The sequence below is a fragment of the Amblyomma maculatum genome, chromosome 11 (assembly GCF_055883805.1).
Source record: "Amblyomma maculatum isolate TAMU_Amacu chromosome 11, ASM5588380v1, whole genome shotgun sequence".
NCBI classification, from domain to species: Eukaryota; Metazoa; Arthropoda; class Arachnida; order Ixodida; family Ixodidae; genus Amblyomma; species Amblyomma maculatum.
Window position 1 is genome coordinate 47,389,053 of NC_139354.1, and position 12,430 is coordinate 47,401,482.

Sequence of the window (12,430 nt, forward strand, 5' to 3'; positions counted from 1 at the left end):
TGCGGTGACATCGCACAGCACACGGACGCCTCTTCGTTTCGCCTTCATCGAAACGCAGCAGCCAAGGTCGGGTTCGAACCTGGGTACTCCGGCACAGCCGTCGGGCGTCTTACCACTGCACCACCCCGGCGTGGCTGGGTTCCCAGATAATCACATAAAAGGCAGCATGCTGGCGTTAGACGTGCTTCAGCATGACCTAATGTGTTTTACAGCGCTCAAAATAAAACGCACAATTAATAGTGTCAGCTCCATACTAAACACTGATCATGTTATCGTTGCATGACTTGGTATTTCAAACGACTTACTGTATACGTCAGGTGGATTCCCTCGGTGTTTATGAGCTTGTAGCGGCGGTCAAGAGTTTTGACGTCCATTTCAGTCGGCAGCCGGAAGTCTGTTATTATGGACATGTTTCCTTTTTCCTAGAGATACAGGCCTCACCTCTCGGATGCCCTGTAAAAGAGAGGGAAATTTAGCACAATGCATATAATTCTTTAGGGTACTGAAGTTTACATAGCCTTGCAAGTGCTGCTGTAATAGGTGTAAGATTGAGTGATTAATCAAGGTAGAAGTTTTGTTCATTTTAGGTTTCCAAGGTATACAATAAGGTATCTAGCGCAATGCAGGTGCCAAGCCCTATTTTATATAAAGCACATACGTGTTATTTAGAAGCGGAACACAGCGTTAAAGAAGTCTTAAACGCGGGCTCGCAAGTATCCTCGGTAGGCCACTAACTTTTCCAGTTACCGCAAAAGAAGTAACCATTATAATAGTAGATGCGCCGGCTCAAGGCCAGGCGTTAAACAATGGTGAGAAAGAACAACACCTTTTACGTGAAACATACAGGGTTGTTTGTGAGTGCTCAACAAACGCACAAACAGTGTGGGCGTAGTGGAAATCAATTGCAGGATTCGCAGGTGACTAAGAAGGTCGGTATAGCCAAATAGATGCAATAGTTTGAGTGTAACTCGATATGAAGGAAGCTTGGAAAACTGATAACGTTACTGAAAATGATTTTAATGCCATAATATAGACAAGAAATGTTACGGGTGGATCAGTTGGCTTTTGCTTGTTTAAAAGTCATTTTTAAGGTTGGGGTCATTAGCATGAGGACGCAATTCTACTTTAATAAAAAAGACCAGCCCACATTTTATAAAGGCTACCCTGCAATACCCTATTTCTCGTAACTACTCCGATGATAGAGAAATTTGCTTCATATAACGGAGCCATATATATACTGCATTTAAGCACCAGGGGAAGGTATCAAATTTGGTCGATAGGTCTGAATTCGAACCCCTGCAGCAAATCAAAGTGCCAAAGAGCCATGTGTGACGGTAGGGAGGTACGAACCATTTTATTCAAACAAGTTTTGCACATCTGCATAAATATTGACGTGAAGCGTCAGTGACGCCGATTAGCGAAGGTTGCGCCGCAAGGGGGGTACACATATGTCTGAGAGCGCATCCGTTTGACAAATAAAGAACAAGCATAATTCAACTTTTTTTTTTCATTTGAATGTGCAATATTTTAGAATTATGATGTCGTAGCCATCAATTCTACCTCTCTTCGTCAGTCGTATCTGGCGTGCAAGTCATCATTGCGGTCCCGCCGGTTCGGGAATGACTATAAATGTTGCGGTGCGTCTCTTTTATGCGAATCATATTGCTAAAGGTAAACCAGAGCCCTTCGTGGCGGTTACACGCCGTGCAAAGAATGTGGAATGCTACGTCACACCACGTGATACGCTGACGTCACGACAGAGGAGAGACGGGGGAGCAGCTCGCGCCGTCGGCTGCGGTTGCATGCCGTGGATGTCGGTGTTCTAAGAGCATTTGCATTGCGTACATATTCGCGTAGTGGCAATCGTGTATCGTTGGCCTGAGGGACGACATGTTCGTTGTGCATGTCGGTAACACAGTTAGATTAGAGATGAACGAGTGATGCTATTACTTAGTTTTATGCGATGGGAAAACATTGTGCATTCCAAGTTTAAACCGTGTAAAAGCACGTGTAACCAAGGAAACAAAAATTTAGCCAAGTGTAACCATGGAAAGACGAGTTTAGCAATCAATATGCTTCGCATCTGACCAGGCTTAACCAAGCTAAGCCTCAGCCATTTTTTTCCACCCTTTCAATCCTTTTCTTCCGCAAAAGACAGCGATAGAATCTCAAGTAGAGCCAGTTAGCAGGTCTGTGCATTTTCTTTTCGTCCCTCCTTTAGTCGCACAACCAATGTGGTAGCTAATTACATTGTCTTCACAGCGTTTTAAAGGCGCATCGCTGTGCGTGAGTCCTTCTTAACGATTGAAATTATTAGCGCTTTGCCTGCATCCTGTGTTGTGGCCTCGATGTGTCTCTTTCGCGCCAAGCCCTAAAACCTGCTCGATTGCTCGAGGCACAGTGCAAAGCATTAACAAACTGGAAGAAGTTGGACTGGTGGCGTCTTCTTTTTGTCATAGGCACTTTGCAGGGAGGAGGTCGCTTAGAGTTCTGTCAAATGTTTGTATAGCTGGTGGTGCTTGTCCAAAGGGGTAGTACTCCTTGGTGAAAGGGGTTTGAAATTAAGTGTCCGTTCATAGCAGCTAGGGACAATAGAAGCTGGCACGGCAGGCGATAGATTTCAAAACTTGAGGTAAGTATAGATAGTGGTTTTGAGCTAAGAGTTGGGTATCCATCTGAAGCTATTTATAAAAAACCACATTTATTAAAGGCAACTAAGGATTCGAGCGCTGATGAGGCCCATTCGAACAGGTATGACCTAACTCAGGAGAGGATAATGCAGGAGTGAGAGCAAAAGGGGAAAATTCACCTGGATTGCAAAGACGCAGAGTAAAAAAAGCGTCCGCATCCCCAGTAATTGGAATAAGCTACTTGTAGGCACTAAAAAGTTTGCGTCACTCTAAGTGCGGCCTTATTATACCAAAGCTTCATCCGAGAAGCCAACGTTAATGCGACTACCAAAGACAAGTGTTGAAATATGGCGACAACATTCAGAAGTTTCTTTACAACGAAAAAACTGCCTTTGGAAATTGGAACTCGCGTAGGACGTGTTTGGAGCTACGTGGGGCTGTCCGTTTGGCCGCCAGAGCGTACGCATGTACTTTGCCTATCGAGCGAAAGTAAATGCATGAGCATGGAAATGTAAATGCGGGTCTCTTGAAATTGCATATTCAGGGCCAATCACGTAAGTGATAAGACTCTTCGGTATTAAAGGGAATCCCGATATGATCTGAAACAATTGCTGAGATTCGAACCACCGCCAGTTCCAGTGGCCGAAGTAATGCTATTGAGAACTAGTTGTCCAATCGATAGGTGACGAAGAAGAGCAGAAACTTCTGACAGAAATGGTTGAATATTGGTGGCCAAGTGCGTTGTTGTGTGACAGAAAGAGAATTTAGTGTAAGCGTCTGACAGATTTAAGAGAAGAATGGAAAAGGCTAAAACTCCTCTCGTATAATTTCCCTCTAATAGTTTGCTCTTAACTCGACGTTCATCGCAATGCTAGATATAATTATAATTAGTTTGCAGGGAAGGAGAGGCACTGTATCTGTCACTTTCTCCTTCAAGTGCGAGCTTGGACGGCACACCATCGCTCTTGTCGCGTGGCGATCCTTGACGCGCGTTATGTATTTGCAGTGCGATTGCAGATGGCAGCAACGCTTGACAAGAACACACATCGCGAAATCTCACGGAATTTGGTAGATATCGCGTACAGACCTCGCGCACAGAATTTTGTTCCATGAGCCTAGAAAGGTTTTCGCCTTAAAAAAGCAGGGGCTCCGTATCAGCTCAATGTCAGAGTTAAAAGGCATGTGACAAGACCGAGACTGGAAATACGAACTTATAAAAAAACTGATTTACTTCGGTTGTACAACCCAAAAGAGCCGTACAAACACTGTTTCTAATGACACGGTTTCTAAAAACGAGTGTAGGAAGGCAATCCATATCAATGCCACCAAAACGTAAGTAGCCCTAAGTAGCCGGGCTGATGTGACATATCATCAGAGAGGACATCTCTCCTGTGTCCCACGTATGCGGAAAGTTGGTAGTGGAGACACAGAGGGTGGATAAACATATAGTAGAGACAGAAGCGTAAGAACCAGCAGTGCAATAGCAGTGTCTGTGTATTGTGCCAGTTGAATCGTATAATGTGGAAGTTAAGGCTGTCGATTCAATAGCGACCAATTCAAATTTGAAACCATACGCAGAGTATTTATCGCGGGCAAGGAAAATTCAAATGCAAAAAAGTTTTCGCGAAAGGAAACGAAATGCTCTAGGAGCTGCAATATAAGTACTAGTGCTAAAATATAGCAGCCTAACTGTCAGACACGAGATTCAGTTACTCAGTCGTCCTTGCGTAAAAAAGTAGCAGGCATGAAGTAGGCCTACATAAAATATTCAGGTGTGCACTTAAATCTTTTTACGAGGAGAAATTCGAAATCATTGAGAATGCCGTGCCCAGTTTCGAAACATAGTTCTATATTTTATTGCTTAGTACCATTGTCTTTGTTAGAAGTCAGATTACGCAAAATATTCTTGGCAAAGAGACCAAATTACTAGGATGGCCAGCCCATTTTTTCAAGTCACCAATGAGTTGGCCATAGTGAAATCATGTTTCACAGCAATATGAATCAAATTCGGGCAAAGACAATTTAGGAGATATAGAGGCCACATGTTGGCATGGCCTAGATTAGACTTGTCGCCTGTTGATTGGTCGCGGTGTAATTATATTAGATGTCGATTTGGTCAAATCTTTACGAAGTAAAATTTTCTAATTAAGGGCACAACAGCTTTGGGGGGGTGCGTTTCAAGCCGGCGGTTTTCTCTTAACTTTTCTGTTCGGTCCATCCCTATTTGGGGACACCACTCAAATGGACATCATCGAATTAAGTTAGACCTCAGTTTCGGTCACATTCCTACTCGGATGATATTTGGCGGCCCGGGGATAAATTTAATTTCAGAATTTGGCAATAATAATTAAAAAGCCACCATTCAATCTGCCGTACTTTAATTTGATTGTATACCAAATTTACTGCCCTGTCTGGTTATTCACGCGTACACGGTCTGATAACAGTTCCTCCTCCTCATCATCATCACCATCATCAGCTGGATTATACCCACTACAGGGCGAAAGCCTTTCCCATGTTCCTCTAATTAACCAGGACTTGTGCCAGCTGCATCCAATCGACCCCTGCGAACTTCCTAATCATCATCATCAACCTGACTATGCCCACTGCAGGGCAAAGGCCTCTCCCATATTTCTCCACTTAACCCGGTTCTGTGCTAGCTGCATCCACTTGACCCCTGCGAACTTCTTAATCTCATCCGTCCACCTAACTTTCTGCCGCCGCTGCTACGCTTTCCTTCCCTTGGAATCCAGTTTGTTACCCTAAGCGACCATCGGTTATCCTCTCTTCGCACTGGATGTCCTGCCCATGCCCATTTCTTCTTCTTGATTTTGACTACAGTGGCAATAACTTGAGTTATTTCTCTGATCCACTGTGCACACTTCCTATCTCTTAATGTTAACCCTACCAATTTTTCACTCCATAGCCCTCAAGTTGTCCTCAACTTAAGCAGAACTCTCTTGGTTAGCCTCCACGTTTCAGCCCCGTAGGTGAGTACAGGTAAGATGCAACTGTTGTATACTTTCCTCTTGAGCGATACCGGTATGCTGCTAGTCATAATCTGCGAGTGTTTGCCAAATGCGCTCCATCCCAATCTTATTCTTCTTGTTATTTCCTTTTCATGGTCGGGATCTGCGGTTACTACCTGTCCTAAGTAGACATATTCGCCTACTACTTCCAGTATTTGGCTACCTTATGTAAACTGCTGTTCCTTCCCAAGGCTTAGTCTTCTGCATATTAATTTTCAAGCCCCCCTTTCTACTTTTCCTGTCTAGGTCATCAATAATTTTTGCAGTTAATCCCCGTGTTGCGTAGCAAGACAATGTCATCAGCAAATCGCAGATTATTGAGGTATTCTCCATCTACCCTTATCCATAACTGCTCCCATTCCAAGTCTCTGAATACTTCCTCTAAGCAAGCTGTGAATATTGCTGGGGAAATTGTGCCTCCTTTCATAACACCTTTCTTTATGGGAATTGTGTTACTTTCTTTATGCAGAACTATGGTTGTTGTGCAGCCACTATATATAGTTGATTCATACTAGCATATAATAAGCCAGCGTTTTCGGTTTTTCTGTTCCTTTGTTCCTATGTTTTGCGCTGGTCTTATTATAAGCTACTTTTGTTAGATGTTTTGAAGCTGATAGAATGGGATAATTACCGCTCATAGTTTCTGGAAAGGTATATTTTGATTCAATATGGGAATCCCTACACTTTGTTCTGGCAAATTTGAAAAGCGGAAGTCGCACTTAGACGAGTAAAGCGTAAATTATTATTATTTATCTTTGCTGAACTTCTGAGCGAAATATTCTGATTTGTCTGCAATATATATTGCACGTATCAAACGCGATTCAAATGCCTAGTGGCCCATTTTCGCTAGAGGGCAACGTAGCAGAGGCTTTTCGAAGGACGTGGTTAGATGCAGCATTCTGCCATGGACGGAGAGTAAAAGTTAAGGCGAATTCTAGAATGTAGGTATTGGACCGTAAGAACTACAAAAATTCTATATGCTTATTTAGCTAGCCAGCTTTAAATCCGTAGTTCAGTCATTTTTTGCGTGGAGCATCCAGTAAAAATTTAAGACTGCGGGATCGGATCCTGGCCGCGGCGGCAGCTTTTCGATGGAAGCGAAAAGCAAGGCGCCTGTGTGCTGTACGATTTCAGTTCACTTTAGAGATCCCCAGGTGGTTGACATTTCCGGATCTCCTCACTGAGGCGTTTCTCATAGCCTGCGTCGCGTTGGGAAGTTCAAGATAAACCATAAAGGTTCAAGTGCCTTGTAAACTAGGCCAGGCCAAATCAGAAGTGCTGGGCATTCCTATTGTCAGGCTTTTATAAGAGTTTCTTCAACTCCATTTCAGACGAGCAGAATAGCTATAGGGCCCTTTGAAATAGATTAACTGGCCATTCAGCGGCGGAGCACAGTGAACGTGGTGGAGGAGCCATTTCTTCGTGACCTCGTTGTGAGGACGATGGCCAGGCTGCTCGGAGCAGGCTTGCGTTGCAGGGCTACGTAGTGGAACCGTGGAGCCCGTACTACGCCCGTGGCTGTCCTGCACACACCTGTGTTTTTTGCAACAGTGTGAACGCAACCGAAATGGCTACCGTGTTCACGTTGCTGTGTTTTCATAGACGCTGGCGAGGGTGCCAATCGTGTATGCATCTTGGAGCTGCTGTAGTCTCTTAGTGCTGCTGGTGTGTGTGGCTGTGGTGCTAACGGACGCCGACAACGGCCAATTCAGGGAGCAGCTTTGCTTCAGCCCTTTCGAGACTTCAGCGTGCGGAATTTAGGCTGTTTTAAAAGTGGCAGTGTAATTCTACAAGGTTAGATGGTAAAACGCCATGCCGCAGTAGTGATGGAGTCTTGCTGCGCAGCACCAGTGTTAACAGACACCCATTCCAACGAGAGGGAATTTCAAACGTGTATGTGCATGAGCTCTGGCTACGACCTAGAGACATCTGGGGAATCTATAAAAGTACTAAACAAGGCATCTAGTGTATCACAGGCGCTCAATCTATTGCTACTTTGGCCTGTAGTTTATTGCTTTGAGTCTGGTCTGTCAATATATAACTTTAACTAAAACCTTTTTTTTTTGCTTTTATTCTGCAAAGAGGTATTGAGTTCTTTTTCCTGGCTCAAGTGCCACGCTCATCAGCTGAGGCCGCTAGTAAGTAGCCCAAAACGACGGGTCAGGTATGGTGTAGTCGCTATCCGATTGTGTCCCCTATCAGCCCCGTGGCAACAACGAATATGATGGTGCAAAGAAGCAATGTTTTCAAAGTGAAGTAAGTCGAAACGGAGCAAAATTTTATCTCGTTGCCCTTTCGGGATGATTTCCGCCGTGGCTCTCCTGTGTTCATGGCGGATTGATGGTGAAGATATTCTTTTGGAAAAATGGGTTATTGCGAGAATAGAAGTATCAGTTAATTATCGAATACTTGACTAAAGCTCTCTGGAGTTCCTTTATTATTGTACACGAGTGTATGGTGAGAAAGATGAGAGTTCTAATGCGAAACCAGAACAGGGCAGCCAAACTAGGAACTCCAGGAGGAATTAGAAACATATGCAAAAGACCTTGTTTGATGACAGCAATGAGTGGGCACATTCTGTATGAGGGGAACCTACTGCCTTTTAAATCAGAAAAAGTTGAAGAGAATGATCCTGCCTAACATAAAATTCTATGTCCCGGCCTTCCTACCTGCCTGCTTGCCTGGCTGCGTGGTGCCTGCCTGTGGATGCATGACTGCCTTTCTGCCTGGCTATGTGCCAGACGGCATAATTGCCTGTGTGTAAGAATATATTGCTGTAAACCTGGCTGCCTATTTGAAAGTCTTAGTGCTTTCCTCACTGCGTGCTTGCCCGCCTGGCTGCTCCCGACCTGCTTACCTGAAGCCTGTATGGATGTCTGTATGACTGCTCCGGCCTGGATGGAAGCTTGCGTGCCTGTCTTCGCAGCTGCCGGCTTAAGTGGCTGTATGGTGCCTGCCTATCTTCTTCGCTGAATCCTTGCTGCTTGCCTGGATAGACTACTATCTGGCAGTCTGCGTGCTGCCTGCTTTTCAGCCTGGCGACCTGCAATGCTGTCTAATGGCCTGGCTGCGTCATTCACATGCTGGGTTCCCCTTGATTGCTTGCCTCTAGGCTGTCTGCGTGGCTGCCTACTGAATTGCCCGGTTTCAGGAAAACCTCTTTCGTTCTGTGTTATCGGGGCCTGCCACGTTGTAGCATCACTAATACCAGGCTGCCTAGCTTCCACCTTCAGGCCTGTCTTCCTGGCAAAGTACATGACTGCCTGCTTGCTTGCTTGTCTGTTTGCCTGCATAGCTGCCTGCTGTTCCTTTTTGTCGGAGTCACTGGCTTCCTGCCTACCTGCTGCCTACTTACGGGCCTGGCTGTATGAAAGTCAGCTCGGCTATTCACTGGCCTGTTTTGTAGTCGCCATGTTTACCTGCCTGACTGCTGCCTTCCAGATTGCCTAGCTGCTGTCTGCTGCCCATGTGCGTGCCTGGCTGACTGTGCACTTGGTTACCTGGATGCTGACGTGCATTCCTCGCTGCCTGTTCAGCCTTCACGCTTTTTGCTTATCTCCCTACCTGCATGGTGGCTTGTTTGCTGCCTGCCTGAATAGTGCATTTGCGCCAAGATTCATGGATGGCAGTTTTTGTGACTACTTGCCTATTCCTTGCTCGCCGGCCAGCTAACCTCCTGGCTATAAGGGTGCTTGCTTACCGGCCTCTGTGCTGGCTTGGTCGCCTGCCCGCTTGCGTAGCGGCATTATGCCCAGTCGTTGTTGTTGTTGTTATCCTCTAATTTGATGGAACCCTCAGTCCCTGTGGGGTTGCCGGCTCACTTCTTCGTCGCCTACCTGGATTTTACTGTCTTCGTTCCTGGTTCCATAAATAGGCCCCCGACTGACTGCTGCATACCGGGCTGTCTTTGAATTCTTGGATAATTGCTTGGCCTGATGATCCGCTGCATGACTTTCTGCCCAGCTTGCTTGCCCGGTTTTGCACTTACCTAGCCATGTAGATATTTACATTGCACGCTCATATTATCCTGATCACTTTATTAATAAAAACTATGCACACCTACCCAATGATACGGAAGGTCACTTGCTCGTAGTCTCTTGCATATTTGTTATTGGCACCTGTTCGCCAGTGCCTTTTATGCAGCGAGGTATTGGCGTAAGGATCAGACTTGCAGCTCTAGATTGACCTGCTCCATTGGCAAACAAGTCTTCTGCAAGAACTTATTAAATGTATGTTTATGCTGATTACCATGGTACCAATCAAGGCTTTGAATATTATTTATGTGCCAGTGAGGGATGCGAGTTCTAATTTTTACACTTAAAGTTTTAGGTATCCTGCTCCTATTGGAAGTTTTTAATTTTTACAATTGCTTAAATGCGAATGATAAATTCCTGGCCACATATGATGTTTAACTAAATGGACTGGAAATGCATCAGTGTTATTCTAGAGATATTTCGAGAGTGAATTTCTCGCCTTCCTGAAAGATGATGACCCTGTTTAGCTGCACTATCGCAATTCTGCTCACACATCATTTAAGATCTATAGGGATAACAGTGAAGACTGAAATTTGACCCAGCATTGGTCTACCTCACAAAAACTGCGAAAAATGTGGATTGCTTTAAGTGTGGGTTATTTTCCTTGTTTGGTGCAGAATAGCTAGGTTGTACTTAATTTATAGCATTGCCAACGTGCATCACTTAAGCTGTGGAGAGTCTGAGCATGTTCAGTTTTAAAGGCGCTGCTCCGCCAATCCTCTTTCTGGCCCCCGGCTATTGTTCCTCAATGTCATGAATCAGTTGATTTCAGGATGCGGCACATATTATTTCAGGTACTCAAGGGTGCAGAAGCTGAAGTTATTTCTTTAACGATACCTTGGCTCACGATAATTCTATTGTATATTTCCCTGTACTCACCTTCGCTCTGTCTCCAATATTTGATAGGAATTATAACCAGGTTCCATTTATGAATGAGCAAAGATCGCATTCACTAAGCGTGAGAATCAAACGCTCGCAAATTTCAACTTTTTACAGCCAAAGTATTGAAAGGTTTGCCTTTCTGGAAAATAAGGCTACATTGATGTAATGTCCTTCATGAGGAAGCCACTAATTTATCGGCGAGGATATATAATGAGCTGAGCGGATACTATGTCCGACAAGACAAATATCCTCTTATTTGTCATCCCATAGTGATCAGGTGTGTGACATTCAATATCTGACATCATGTAATCTCTGTTATAGCATCAAAGATGCAGAATATGCATACTACGATAAGGGAAATGTGAAAGCAGTCGTAGGCGATGGCAATCGAGATATGTTTACAGTAGCATACATATAAACAAGATCAATACAGCCAGTTGAAAAGGCTTTGATAGCACTGGCGCTTTTTCAGACAGAGGCAACATAAAATAGGTAAGCGTTTCAGCATAAAACGTGTGAGTAATGAAATTCAGCTGCCATAGTCTGAGCCGGCATCTGCATTTATCGCAGCCCTTATTCAACACAGTGGTATCCGGCGCTGAGCACTTAAAAGCAGTGGTGAAGCGGGTTTGAGACTAGGCTGACCGGTTTCTTCGATATCAGGAGGCAATCTGCTCAGAGAAAGCGAGTAAGTTTCAGCCTAAACGAAGCTGTTCGTGAAGTTGGCCTGCGAAATCTTTATTTTTATTTAGTCAGCTCCATTTAAAAGCTATGATAATCAGCGCTCAGCACTTACGTTGAGACGAGAACCCGGGTTTGCGACAAGACCAAGGCGACCAGTTTAGTCGAGGTCAGGTGGCTATCTGCACCGAGAAAGCGGATGGGTTTCAGCTTTAAGAAAGCGCAAAATGGAGTGCAACTGCTAGAGTCTGTGTAGGCATCTTTATTTTTCGCTGCCTTGATTTAAAACAAATGCTACTCGGCGCTCAAAACTTACCTTCAGAAGCAAGCCGGGTTGATAATGGGACCAAAGCGACCGGGTTCGTGAATGTTGGGACGCGATCTACGCAGAAGAATCAGTTCAATTTCTTCCTGAACAAAGGCATTGGTTGCGAGAACATTTAACGTACTAAATGGAGCATACACTTCGCTCTCTCTCTCTCTCTCTATATATATATATATATATATATATATATATATATATATATATAGAGAGAGAGAGAGAGCGAAGTATATATATATATTAGCTGGTACATTAAAAAATTAGCGCGCGTTAAGCAACACTGAGAGACATAGGTGGCCGTGAACCGCAACCAAGGTAACATGTTTCGTCTATGTTAGTAGTCGAACTGTACATAGGAAGCGGATAAGTTGCTGCATGAAGAAAATAATGGATAAAGAGCAGACGCCAGTCTTAATAGCCTGCATTATTAATAAAGGTTGAAAACAGTGAGAGCGTGCGCTTACATTCAGAGGCAAACACTTACAGTCAGAGGCAAAGCTGGCGGTGAGTCGGACGAAGGCAACTGGTTTCGTCGATTTGCAAAGTGCAATTGCGTAGAGGAAGCGAATCAGTTGCGCTGCCTAAAGAAAGGTGTTGATGAAGTGCAGCTGCCAGTCTTATTATGCTCTATTATTTACCTTACCAACGTTTGAAAAGAATGAGAAGTTTTGCTCAGTACTTACCTTCAGAGGCAAAGCTGGCAGCGAGATGAAACTAAGTCAACTGGTTTCGTCGATACCAGGAGTCGAAATGCGCAGAGGAAGCGGGCGGGTTTCCACCTAAAGAAATCTGGGGATGAAGTGCAGCTGTCACAGCCCTAGTAGGCTTCATTTTTTATGCTGCCAACGTTTGAAA

The 12,430-nt window shown here is 44.5% G+C and overlaps 1 long non-coding RNA gene across 1 annotated transcript; it reads right to left on the bottom strand.

Moving 5' to 3' along the window:
- Nucleotides 1–403: 403 nt before the first annotated feature.
- Nucleotides 404–11,602, bottom strand: LOC146173755 (uncharacterized). Its single transcript, XR_014701762.1, has 3 exons — nucleotides 11,570–11,602; nucleotides 11,369–11,435; nucleotides 404–453 (listed from the first exon to the last, which is right to left on the bottom strand). It is a non-coding gene; the product is annotated as an uncharacterized LOC146173755 (long non-coding RNA).
- Between the last annotated feature and the right edge of the window lie 828 nt (nucleotides 11,603–12,430).